Here is a 14876-nt window from a genome sequence, read left to right as displayed (position 1 = left end):
AACGTTGGAATATTATTACTTTTATTCTACTATTATAAACGTTGTAAAGATGTAAAACGCAAAAATGATTAATGCGTACCTCCCGATTCTTGTAGATGTAGATTATTCGAAACACGCAACGTAGTCACGTCAACCAAAGTAGAAACTGAAACTGTGTGATGCTTATCTCTCTCCTACATCTATTATGCGCATATATTTAAAACTATCTTGCTATGTTTATTCTTCTTCGCATAAGAAGGTATAATCGTCCATTTTCCTGTGCTTGTCCTTGAGCTTTGGTCTTGAAATAGTTTCTAGTCGTATATAGCGCAAAAAAACTTTTTGAGGTAATTAAAAATTCACTCTCGTGTTCTTATTGGTTATAAATTTGAAAAATAAATAAAAAAAGATAAAACTTTATTTTAAATAAATTAGATTTTGATGCCTATAATATGTTTTGTATTACAGTAATCATTTTATTCATTTTATTATTACAGTTCTCTGCTATTTATTGATTAAAACTAGGATTCATATGAAGCGAAATATGTGAAATTCGAATTATGTAAACTGAATGCGTTACTTTGCAAACATAACAATATTCGAGTAAGAAAACAAGAAATTTCAAAATAATTCCGTATTCATATGTTCTTTTTCCAAATAATTATTTCATTCTTTTGTAGATAGATGTTCTAATTTAATATAAAACAAGAAAAATAAAAAATCTAATTGCAAATGTAACATTTCAAATATTTGCATATTCTAATCATTAAAAAATAAAATATTAAAATCTTTAATAATTTTATGTCTTAGCATTCTTTCGTTCGTATATATATTCCGTTATTCATACATATTATTCCAATATTATTTTATTCTTTTGTGTTAAAATAAAATTCCTTTATTAATTGCATATGAAAACGAGATAGAAAAAAAAATATATATATATATATATATATATATATGTATTGATATTTTATAAAAATCTGATAAATAACGATTTATAATACGTACGCACATAAAAATATTTTCTTTGTACAAATCATATATTATTATTTACGTTTTACGAATATGTGTTGAATACATATTTTGATGGATAATGGAATTTTCATAATAAATGTAGCAGAATATTTTAAAACTGAATTTGATTGAGTTTGAAATAAAATGCGAGTTATACGATACATTTGATATATTAATAAATTTCCAATTAACAATTATACGTGTAATAAAAGCACACTTCAATATAGTATTTAAATATCTTTTTTCGTGTAATCTTATCTGACATGTATGAATATTACACGTTTCCTCATGTAAAATGGTAAAAGATAACGTTTACCATATTCTATAATAAACAAGAGAAATGAATTAAAAAGGAAGAAGACATAGATAGAGAGAGAGAGAGAGAGAGAGGAATTTACGTTCGAGTATTCGTCGTATGTATTATATGTACGTTTGGTTTGGAGCAGGAGCGTTTGGAGCGGAATAGCGGATGCCCCGCTCTGGCCGCGCCGCAGGCAGGCAGAGTGAGGGAGACGGAGGAGGTGGGGCGCGCCGCGCCGCGCCGCGCGTGGGGCTGCGCTGCGCGGGTCACGGCTGTCACTTGTCAGTCCGTCTCGAGCGCTCGCGTCGTGAGATTCGTCTTATTCCGTTCTTATTCGTATCGTCCTCTTCTACGTTCGTCCGCTTCTACGAGCGCATATCTTTGAAAATTCACATTAATGTCACGCCCGTGGAACCTTGGGAAAGCCGCGCCGCCGCGATTTGTCGCGGTCTACGTCATACGGCTACGTCGATTCTCGCGCGATTCCCACTTTTCGTTTGGTGCGGTATAATCACCTGTCTCGACGCGCGCGCGCGCGCGCGCGCTCGCGCGCACGTTACGTGGCTGGCTTCGTATGTGTGTGCGTGCGTGTATGTGTGTGTGTTTGTGCGTGTATCCGTTAATGTGTCGTGTTTCGGTCTCAAATCCCTTGGAAATTCGTAGCCTATTCGTCTTGTCGGCTGCTTATCAATAAGTGCGTGTAGTGAGAGAGGAGCGTGTTGTTCTGCGTGTCCTTTGGATTACTGGAAGCGCATTCAGCGAGAAGTTGTCATTTGAATTCGCAACGCTCGAAAACGCAGGTACGATTCGTTCGAGAAGATAATGGTTGAATTTCTCGTTATTGATACTTAATGCAAAATGAGAGCGCAGTGGATAAAACGAAATTTTATTTTGACGAAGCGCGAGTCACTGCTCCGAAATGGAGTTGTGTTGCTTTTTCTCTCTCTTTCTCTCGTGTTCCCTCGCGTCTCGTCGTGCACGCCTTGCGCTTCGATGATCGTGAGAGTCGCGCGCGTTTTAAAGCGAGCACGTTGCATCGAAACGTTATTTTATACGATTTTATTTGACGATTTTCACAATCATTGCATTCGTTCAGAACGTTCTGTTTCGATAAATACAGGTCAATGCCATTTGTTTCTGCGAATCTCGTCGCCCAGTTTTAACTGCGGTATTTCACGTGTCGATACTTTTATGTTTTCTTTCTGATATCATCGACGAAAAAAATGTCGATACTTGTTAAACGATTTTTATAAAATATATTGTACTAACTGTAACTTTCATCTACCCATGTGACTCACGCGTTTCTGTAATTGTCAGTCATACATAATAAGTTTGCAATGCATTTTTAAAAATTATAACTGATGCTTTTATTATTTTTGTATTATCGCATTGTTTAGAATTTGATATTTGTATGTATTATCATAACTCTGATATTTATGATACTTTTTAATAAATTTATTGGCACTTTTATGAATTACATGATCTATATTATATCGAAATATGCCGATATTTTTTTGAAGGAAAACAAATATATCTTATTTAAGAAATTTTTGTTAATCTATCGCGCATTTCATTTTGCATTGCGTATAATGTTTAGTCTCAAGATTTTTCGACACAATCGTGATTCTATTCTTATAGTTATATATTACGAATCCAACATATCTTTAAAAAAAAAAAGTTGCTATATTTTACGATTATTATTTGCGATAAACTTTTAATTCGATACACGTCGAAGCTCCCGATACGAATTCTCGTTAAAAATTTATATTTTTTACAGATATTTTTTAATAATATATTTTTGACAATATCTGTACAAATTTGAAGATTATGTACGTGTAATAATTAAGCTGCATTTGTTTAATATTCATATGATGAGATTTTTTACGATTTCGTGAAATTATTTTTTGCGATTATGGAGCTTCGGCGAAATCGACGATTTCTTCTTGGCTCACATATCTTGGCAAACGCACACGCCTAGAAAGTACGACGTCATAGTACACACTACACATGCGACTCGCGTATCACTCGCAGATCGCGCGCACCTGTTGTTTCGTTCTTTCGCGCTTATACGCGTCTCAACTCTCAACTTCAACTTCGAGCGTCGCGATTGAGGTAGACCCAATGGCTGCGCGTAAATTATACGGGCATGCCTGCGCGCGCGAGCACATTACTCGTTTAGTCGTTAAGTATGTTCTTTTAACATTCGCGAGCCATGTGAAGGACGGGGAAAGACGGGATCCATCACGAGCAACGATGACCTAAATGCAACGAACGGCCGTCAGCGCGTTCTTCGCGAACGCTTCGAATGCCATACTTTTTTGACGAGTCTATAGATTAATCGGCTGGAAATTGCAAAACTTGCGAATGCAGATATATCCTTGAAACGCTTTTTACATTGTCATTGTTACGATAAAAAATGATCGAGATATGGAAAATGACTTTCTACGAGGTAATACATACCTAAGTAATATCGAATAGTGAGGAAAACTTGTATTTATTTTAAGAAAGTTATGCGATTTATGGATTAACCTTGTGTTTCTCTTGATTGTTAAATGCTAACATTATAGTTTACCTTATCAGGGCGAGTTCATCAGATTGCTTCTCTGATGAAGTGAGCTGCAATAATCATGAAATGTATTTAACGGTGTATCAAGATTAACTCAAATCGAATGAACTCAAATCGAATAATTTCTTTGAAGAAGAAATCTCAAAAATATTATTTAATTACTTTTTAGATATTTTTCATAAAATTTGTTCGATTGTACAAAACAGTAAACATATTGAATTAATTGAGAGACAATAATAAACAAGTTGAAAAAAGTCATTGATGGCAAAAAAACATTATTGAGAAAATCGGAATATTTGCGTGAGAGATTATCATTAAGTATTCGTTTACGCTGCTTCATAATGAAAGTGAATGGACATAATTGGAAATTTTTATTTTAATTACTTATTCTCGTATATTTATTTTGTTAATTGCCTTGGTCAATTATGAGTACGTTTAATTAATCGATAGATAAAATTTATTTATAATTGAAATGTTAAATACCATGTGCATATCGCTTCCTTATTTCAAAAGTGACAACTTAAATAATTAGTTTCCTAGGAAAAGGAAAATACTATTTTTATCTTGACAAAAAAATATACAAAATATACTTGACAGAAAATTATTGATTAATCAAATAATTTGACAAAAAGAATATATTCTTATGAAATGTTGTTTTATTTTTGTTTTGTTTCACAGCTCTTAAAAAACCTGCACTCTTTTTGAATTTTGTAACGATTTCTTTCAAAATGAAGTTAAATTATTTTACTTTTGATAATTAATAGAATAATGTTTACTTAACTCATTCATGACACGAAAATCATGCATTTTGAGTTGTATCAGTTTTGAAGTATAAGAGAGCGATAGAATCTTAATTGTCATAGTCATGACGGTGCCGCACCGGTCGCTATCTGAACGTGCTTTTCGGAGCGGATGTAGCGTCATTTGTCGGTATATAATTGTAGTTAATTATCTTGTAATTTTTTTATGGTATGACAAATGATTCGCGTGATCATTAAAGGCGGAGTTCACGCGTTCATTGTAAACACGTCACTTGGAGAAAGCTTGAAATTGCGCTATTCAACGTACGTTTTTGTAAAGTCATTGTACAGAAAAACTCATTATTTTCTTATTGATTTTTTCATCTTTTATACATATTTCCTAAAAATAATTTTATTTATTTTTAATGTTTATAGGTAATTTGATTATATTTCTTGTTCGCAACGGTGACTAATGTAGCAATTCAAATCATCTTCGTGTTGCGAAATCGTCCATCGAACAATCGTTGTCAATTGAAATGTAATTTATGGTTCAAGACTTAACGAATGTGTTGAAAGAGAAAGTGAATTGCCATTCACTGTCCGTTCACTTTTAATATAAAGCAACGGAAGTGGTAATTTGTCATACGAATGTTCAAATCAATTGTTTTTCCAACGGTTTTTTGTCGTCAATGAATTTTTTTAATCTATCTTTTTATCGATTAATTAAATATATTAATTGTTTTGTATAATCAAACAGCTTTTCATGAAAAATTATTTTTAAAAGATGAGAAAGATGATTACGTCGTTGACACGCGGCGTGTGCGTATGCCAGTTATGTATAATATAATATTATTATACATAGATATTTGAAAAGAATTAAATAGATAATGTAGCTATGGAATTAAAATAGAATAAATTACAGACATCTCGTGCGAATAAGTTAACAATTACATAATTATTAATCCAATTTATATGTACGATATATATATATATATATATGTATATATATATATATATATATATATACACATATATACGATTTAATAGTTATATTTCATGAATTACTTAATTTATATTAAGTGCAAAAGAATTACTTCAAATTTTATTTTATTTGACGTGAAATAAAAAAAGTATAATATAATATATTATTTTATATTAAATTTTTATAAAATATTAAAATATAAACCTTACGTGTAAATTAAATTTACTATTACTTGTTTGATTAATTAAAATACATTATTTTGCGAGCTTTTGTGAGCTTTATTCTTTCTACAATTTTCTTTTGTTATCGAAAATTATCAAATGCATTTTAATAATAACCAAGATATGCTACCGTTATGAAACATTCTAACCAAAGCAGATGTCATCGGCTACTATATACATATGATTCATTTGCGATAACATAACGATGCGAAATGAAATGAAAGTGCACTCTACTCTTATTATTCTTTGTATCGCATTAGCGTAGCTTGATTTTTAAAATCGTATATTTTTCGATACTTTACGGAGCATTTTATTGTCGGATCGGCAAAAAAAATTTACGCTGATATTCGTGTCGAAAATTGCCAGTTACGTTCTTTTTCTGGGCAAGACCGCAGCGGCGAAAAAATAACGGGTGTAATTTCCCCGTGATGTGTGCCACGCTTCCTCTTTTTGGATGGCGAGAACGAAATGGCTCGAAGCATTTACCAGCCACGGATATCCGGGTGCAGCGCCTGGATGTCTGTGTACGGTGAGCATAATTAATAATTTTGGAGTGCGCCGTATGGCTGGGCAAGCAGTCCTTCATTTTTTTCTTCCGCACTACTTTTGTTCGTTGAATAATCGCCTAGCGCGTCAAGGTAGAGTTCGAAATCACCTGGCCGAATCGCGCTGTGTGGGGTTAATCGTTAGACAACCCGTATTGTAACTCCCATCTGTTCGTATCCCTTTTAAATTCAGCCATTTCAATCCCCTGTCCCCTCTCTCTGTCTGCTTATCGATTTAAATCAACCTTTGAGAAACGCTGTACTAGATTTCCATCGTTGCTCTTGTTCTTGTCGCACTGTGTGTTTAAACTATTTCAACTGTATTATACACATATATATATATATATATATATGTATATATATAATTTGTATTTATGATATATGCGTATATTTACGCATACATATATTATTATTATATATATTGTTTTATTTTGTAAGAATTACATTTTTCGTTCAAGCTTTCACACCTGCAATTTTTACAAAATTTTCTATAAATATGCCAGAGCTATATCAATCAAATAGATAATAGTTATCTATTATTATTGGCATACTATCTTCATCATGTTCAAATCGAAACATGATTTCCAATACGCCAAAACTTGGGAAGGATAACCAAAAAGTTTTCATTTAAACGTACGATCGTTGTATGCATAGTAATAACCAATCGAACGGGTCAAGCGAAATATATGTGTAATATATGTGTATACACACGTGATAGTAGTCATAATATTCGATATTGTTTTTAGTTTTCTCTCACGCAATACGATAGAGGTGTATTTGAATTTATCTGAGCATCATTCGGTACAGAAATGGGATGGAATACAGACATGCAGAAAATTAATTAAACTCCTTTTTGGCATCCTATCGTGTATCCTTTGAGGATCAATTTGATCAATAGTGAAGAAAATCTGTCATATGCAGATTTGTGTCTTTGAACTCAATAACTGCATTAAAAGCACATGAAAATTTCGATACATTCTTTTTATCGTAAAATTATGTAGTAAAGATATTCGTGGAATTAATTCTACATTATTGCAGACGAAAATGTAAGCTGCTTATTTTGAAAAGTAATGAAAACTTAATATTATGTAACTTTAATGAAAATTGAATATAAAATACTTAATATGTACTCGTGGTTTTACGAATTTTCTGAAAAATTATAAATCTGTTCCGCAATAAATGACTAATACACATTTACAAATATATGTATTGTAAAGTATGTGAAATTGCGAGAGAGAAATTTTAGTGGTTTATATTAAAATTATGAAAATTTAATGTTTCTCATTAATTTTATCAAAGAATGTTCGAATAAATAATACATATTAATATTAATTTCACGATTTATTATTAACGAGATTATTAAGTACTAAATTTATTCAGAATAATTATGTATTATCATTAAAATCGAATAATTGATAGTTCTTTTCTGCTTGGTCATTGCTATCACATATCATGTTGTCTATGTTGTATCCATTTTCCATTGTACTCGTATTGCTTTTATATTACGCGATATGTCACTCGAATCTTTTGATTAACTAAAGTTAAGATTACATTGATACTTACGTATACGATTTTACGATCATCATTTACCTGCAGTGTGTTGCGTCATACGCAACAAAGTAGTTACACTGTAAAAAAATTACATGTAAAATTACATTATAACAATTATAATGAGTAATTTCAAGATCACTATTAATGTATATTTATCTGTATTTAAAGTAAAGTCACAACTTATAAATTACGTAATTTTTACACATATTATTTATGTAATTTTACATACTTTTTTTACAGTGTATAAAACGCTGACGAGTCTACACACAGACACTCGGTGTAGAATATTTTCCTGAAATATTTATGCCAGCTAATAGAATAGGGACAATTCGTATTTTTTTATTAAAAAAGTAAAAAAAATTATAAAAAGCAATAATATAAATATCTCGTTTGATTATTTTACTTAGTTTGCCTAAAATGATAATAACTTATATCATGCAAGTATTAGATATATTGCAAGTTAACTGTGATTAATGACTGTAGAATTAAGTCTATACATTTTGATTCTATTTGACACGTCTGCCTTGCTGTCCCCTCCCCTATATTAAGTAGGGGTGGGGGAGGGGGAGAGGAGAGGCCAGCTAGATGTCCATTTGACTCATAATTAGATTGATGAAGAATCGTACGATTGGTATCATCCGCATATAATATATTGCTGTACTGAGAACAAGCGAGATTTGTTTTCTCAAAAGATTGCAGCGCATAGTACAATCATGAGCGTTTAGGTTTATGCAATTCATAGAAGCTGGCCTTAATAATCGAGGCTATCTATGAATATCTCGTGCGTGTAAGAGACAGATCAAGGTCAACTCCATTTGCGATCGAACGCGGTGGTTATTAGGCCTCAGATATTTTTTAATATTCGTTTATATACACACATATGAGTGTGTATGTGTGATCGTCAGTCTGTTTCGTCACTTATATATATATATATATATATATATTTTTTTTTTACATGATCTATTCTTGTACATATCGCTTTCTCAATTCACTTTACGCTATGTTTTCTTATCACGTGTTGGAATCGTTGACTTGTCTTTTATCTCTATTGTTTCAATACAGCTATGTTAACGTGAAATAACGTATATTTGTTCAATAGTGGATGTTTCTGTCAAAACCAAAGGTTAAAAACCTTGATATCTCAATACTCTTTGCAGATCAATAACCTTTCTGGGCGTCTTGCAAGTTTCAATATACATTCGTGCCTTGATTCGCGCAAAAATGTAGTTGGCTAGTTATAAATCTTCTTTCATGTAAGAATGATATTATAAGGAATTTTCTTTTACGTTAGTAAGAAACTGAATGTAATTCTTTCTTTTTATTGTACATATATTATGTAAAATAAGTAGACGCTATCTATTCTAAATAAGTAAATTATAGGCATTTTTTAATTACAAAAATTATTGAAAATTATTTTTTCAAAGAAACCATAATTAAAAAAGCAGGCTTCCCGAGACTCTGTTTTATGAATAAGAAAATATTCATATGTTTATATTTCTTAATATTTATAATAATAATATTTTTATTCTTTATCGATATCTTTTATCAAAATAGATGAAGCTATGTATTAATCAAGTAAGCGTTATAAATGCTTAATGTAATATTACAGATTGATAATGTATATTCGATTCGCTGTTTGCATCATCCGTCTTCACACGCAACCTCGTCGTGATCGGATCGCTTTGAACCATGATGCGGATGTATGTGCGGGTCTACAGAGTGGTAATTTGTTTGTAATTTAGTAAGGCAGTGTGGTCGAAGTTTGGTGCAGAGAATGTAGCACAGCACTAATTCGTCACTGCCGTTGGGTACTGGTTTCGAGAAGCCCTTTCATGGGGCGCAAAACCGACCCAACCAGTGGTACAGTTTGATCAGAAAAGAGCATGCATGGCATTTTACTGTCGATAAACCTTGAAATATAAAGTGGAATATAAAATTTTTGTGATATAAAATTATATGACGTTTATCGTTATATTTTATATTAGTTTCAAAAATTATCTAATAATTCTTCAAGGAATTCCTATTATTCGATAAATATTATTTGTACTATATTTTATTTGTTCTATATTTTATTTGTTCGTCTCTTTTTAGTAAATAATTCATATATTTATTAATATTGGATTTATGCGTATTTGCTGTGTGAAAATATTTGTGTTAAAGCCACATAAGTTTTTTATATATAGCTTTCTTTAATCTTTTGAAGTACTGTGTTACAATTTGTTTGTTGTAATACTTATTATAAATGATTTTCTTATGGTATATATTTGTATCACACTTGCTCAAGTAAATTGATTCTTTATCTAGTAAATCTTACCATGCTAAAAAAAATCTTATAAATATTTACGGGTTAATAATTAACAAGCTGTGAAAATGATTTTACCATATTTCGTTCTTAGAGATAATTTTTTATCATATTTATTATGAAAGCAGGACGGATTTTTCGCTTAATAAATGACATAATATGAATAGCTATTTGCACACATTTATCCGTACTGACGTTACATCATTCACGCAATATAACGCTTAGAGGGATTACGCAACGCTATGGAGCCACATGTTAAATTTACGGAAGAAAAAGAGTATGTTGCGGATATCGCTACGTGCGTGCTGTAAAGCGATGTTAAAAGCGAGATTATAAAGCGGCGACCCAACCGAAGCATACAATGAAACAAAGTACCTCGATGAAAATTTTAATAATTGAACCAAAATGTCACATACTCGACATTATAAAGCAAATTTATAATGCATGCAAATCATTAAAATCTCAAACTCGCATGACATTCGCTGAATGAAAAGCAACAGAGAATAATTACTCTATGTTCGACATTCGATTGTTAATTGTGACAAAAAAAAATTTTAGGGGCGTACTGTTCATTTGAAATTTGTTCAAAACTATATGCTTGGTCCAGTTATTTTATTAGTTTTCAGATTACATATTGAGACGAGTAAGAATATGTAACTTTAATTTGGTGAAATTTTTGTGCAAGTTGCGTAATAAATGTAAATGTCAGGTACGAAACGTTGGCGAATATGCTTGTATACACAAATTATCGAATAATATCGTACACTCATGATATGTCGTGATTGTATCGTTACACGAATTGTACTAAAAATATCTTTAAAAATAATATAATTAAATGATACAGTTAGGATGATAATTAAGTTTTCTAGATGAAAATGTTATTAAACGAAACGAGAACTTTCCTTGCTGTATTAAGAATTTTTTAAATAGAATTTTTTATAGATATATAAAATTGTAAATTTTGCGTTTATGTTAATTTACATTTTAAAACATTTTTTAAATAAAATTTTTTAATTAAAACTTTGCTATTTGAGAAAAATGGGCTTATTTAGGATTAAACTGAGTAATTAAAAAAATATATATTTGAGTCATACATAGTATAACGATATAAATTATATGAAATTAAAAAATCTTTTTTGCAATATAGATTTTGTTTTTGATAAAGAAATTTTGTGACGATGAGTACTCCTAAGAATTATTGAATGATGAGTAATATGAAAAAATATTATAGTTTGCAATAACGTTTGATTAATGTATTCAATATATGTATATTATTAAAGTATTCCAAACTGATTTGATGTATCAAAATACGGAGAATTTAAGAAAAGAATGAAGGATTTGGCCAATTACTACACGAATCAGATCAATATGCTGGAAGTCCTTTGTTTCACGAAATCTCTTTTATAGTAGTTTCTTCTTCGGCCCACCAGCTATGTTTTACTCTCCTTTTATTCTTTTTGCTTTCACGTCGAAATCATAACTTGTTCCTTTTGTGTTAAGATATCTATCCTTACAAATCGTCCTTTTCTACCTGGGCTCCGAACTTCGTTAGAGGTACATTCAATATAAAAGGAAACAATTGTGTAGTTTTACGGAATGATTTTGTCGGATAATTTAAGTTACATGTGTACACATTTTTTATTAATTTTTATTATTTTAAGGAAGAAATATTTTTTATTTTTTATTTCATTTTTATATCATAATTATATTTTGTGTGTGTGTGTGTGTGTGTGTGTGTGTGTATAGCTCTCTCAGAAACACAGATGTAATTGCTATGTATACATATACATAAATTACATCATTTACATCTATGTTATGTAGCATTTTTATTCATAGTTTGCTGAGATTATATGTATATGCTGTTCATTGTAATAGTCCGCATGGCTTTTGGGAGATTTCTGATAATTTAAAAAAAGTTTGAAACATGAATTACATATTCAAATGTTTCACATAAGTTATAACTTGCAATTAAAAAATTGAAAAAAAATTTTAATAAAAAGTTAAGGTCATCTTGAATTTCTTAAATAGCATCAACATGCATTTTTAAAAATATTGTATTAATACGGTTTTTAAGATAAATTCAACACTATCTGGAATGTCACTTTTGTTGACGCTTTCTTGATTTAGTATTAAATTTGCAGTATTATTTTAAATAGCAATATTTAATAAGCTCTGACTAGAAATGTAAATATTGAAAGCTGTCTAGGAACTATTTTTGCATTATAAACATACTACCTATCATAATATTCGTAAAAAGAATGATAATTATGTAAGTAAAATGGTATTTACGTAAGCAAATATTTTAATTGTTTGCTTTCTTTTGTAACACAAAGTTCTTTTTTTAAAAAATTACTATAGCCGAGCTATAATAATTATTATGTGTTTACAATGTGAAAATAATTCCTAGACAGCTCTCAATATTTATGTTTATATTTCTAGTCACAGCTTATAAGTATTGTTCTTTAAAATAATGCTGTAAACTTAATAAATTAAATATCAATAAAATCAATAAAAAAAATAAAATTTTCGACAGTGTATTGAATTTGTCTCAAAGTCATCTACAAAGTTGTAAAAAATTTGCACGGTGCTATTTAAAAAATTTCAAAAAGATAATCTTAATTTTTTATAAAAAAAGTTTTATTTCAAATTTTTGTATTGCAAGTAACTAAAGTAGACGAATAATATATTTCAATCTTTTTTTTAATTATGGAAGCGTCCCAAAAATTATGCGAATTATAAAACTTTATTCCTTACGGTTCCCTGTATATCAATTTTATTAATTATTTTACTAATTGTTGATCTTATCGAGATAATTTCTATGCAACTCTTGGTTTACGTCAGTTATTATACAATTTTTCACACCTTTAGACGCGTTGTTAATACAGGAATGCATTCATCCTGTGCTTCCGTAATGATTAATTTTGATGGTGTAAAAGAACGATTGTTTTGAAAACGAGCCTCATCGTTTCATATTCTTCGCGTTACAACGTATTTTCCGGGTGCCGCGGGAAATTTATCTGATTGCAGTATCGTTTTACTCTGAAGGAAGCACGGCTCGTCGGCGTAAATCGTAAAATTAATCGTAAAATTAATCAGTCGGTGGAATTCCTAGATGAAGCTGGTGTTTCTAGCTGCCATCCAATTAATGTGCGTACTAATAAGATGTTTCTGTTTTCCGTTTACGATGACTAAAGCATATACATTTCTTAGATATTTCTTAATACTACAATTTGATCGTACACAACGTACTTTATTTAGGATTAATTCTCAACCAGTTTTCAACTTATCACTGTGTGTTTATCACATGTGTTCATCTTTCATGATCAAATTATATTTGTTAATTTTAATTTTAAATAGAAATGTATTTTTTTTCTATATTAGTTTCTTGATTTTTTTAAAGTTCTCTTATTATCACTGTATTCTATAATCATGCGACTTACAGTGATTATATAAAACAAAAATAAAATTTTTTGTGAAAATCATTGTAAAAGTCATCGATAAAGAACTTCTTTTCACATTGTAACAAGAAAGTCGCTTGAAGTTTTGCCCAATCTACTTCTAGTGGTTTGAAGAAAGAGAAGTAGCTCGGTGAACTGGAACGATTTAATTAGTCGTTTAACGAGGTCCCTTTGGCTTTCTCCTGAGAACGCGAGTAGAAATCCTTACAGAGTAATCGTTGAGTGGACTGTGCGCGAGTTTTACGATTCTCCAGAAACTGCCGTTCCTTTAGTTTGTATGTCCGCCAAGATAGACAAACGCTCGAATCTTGCTGTGTGAGCCAAATAGAGAGAGACACGATATCTATTTTTGGAGCACTTGTTCGTTACGCTACAACTTGCACGAGCATGTATGCACAACATTTACGTGTTTGCCATCGTGATTCGTTACTCCGCATACATTGGGGATCGGCAACCTCTGGAAGCGCATAAGATTATTTATAATACCAGTCACTTTGGCGCGCCGCTTCATTTTAAGTCTTGCCCGAGATATTCGATTATTATCGATCATGTGCAATTAACTGACTGTTCTTAAATGTCTGTTCGAGACCGTCGGTCTCAATTTGGCATCGCTTTCTTTTTTCATTTCCTGTTATTTTGTTTCTTTGTTGAAACTCGATATCTTGATAGAATTATTGTATCATAACGGTATTTGAATCGATTTTTGATTTTAACCGATTTACGTTTGCAACGGCTAATAAAGAGCCATTATAAATTTGATAATAGTTATATTTTAGAATATTATGCTTTATTTTTTATTCTCAATTACATGTTAAAAAAAATGTAAAAAATTCACAAGTCTTAAAAGAAAATATTTTGATCGTTTGATAAGCATTCTTTTCAAGATTAAAAACATCAAATTCTGTATAAGTAAGGCTATTAATTGTAAGTAAGGTTGTCTCTTGTACATTATTATCATTTTTATATTTCTATTAATAATTTTATAATGTGTTTATAAGTTTCATAATACACTGAGGTGAACATTTTCATATTATACATTAACTTTAAATAGTAAATACAATCATAAGTATAAAGTACTCTTAATTTATTGCAATTTCTTGAAAAAGGTTGTGATAAAAGCCAAAGGAAAATTAACACAATATTAAAATTATTATGAAAATAAATAGTGTTTTCTAATAAAACTTTTTAAATTTGTTTTTTCGTTAGATATAGAACAT

The 14876-nt window shown here is 30.5% G+C and overlaps 1 protein-coding gene across 1 annotated transcript in view; it reads left to right on the top strand.

The window, feature by feature from the left end:
- LOC105153748 (uncharacterized) overlaps nt 1-14876 on the top strand; it is a 292829-nt gene that overhangs the window by 28833 nt on the left and 249120 nt on the right. The gene's annotated exons all lie outside the window — the stretch shown is intronic.

This window comes from Acromyrmex echinatior, chromosome 3 (assembly GCF_024713525.1).
Source record: "Acromyrmex echinatior isolate Ae372 chromosome 3, ASM2471352v2, whole genome shotgun sequence".
NCBI lineage: Eukaryota > Metazoa > Arthropoda > Insecta > Hymenoptera > Formicidae > Acromyrmex > Acromyrmex echinatior.
Note: the sequence above shows the minus strand (reverse complement) of the source record. Positions and strands in the feature narration are given on the sequence as shown.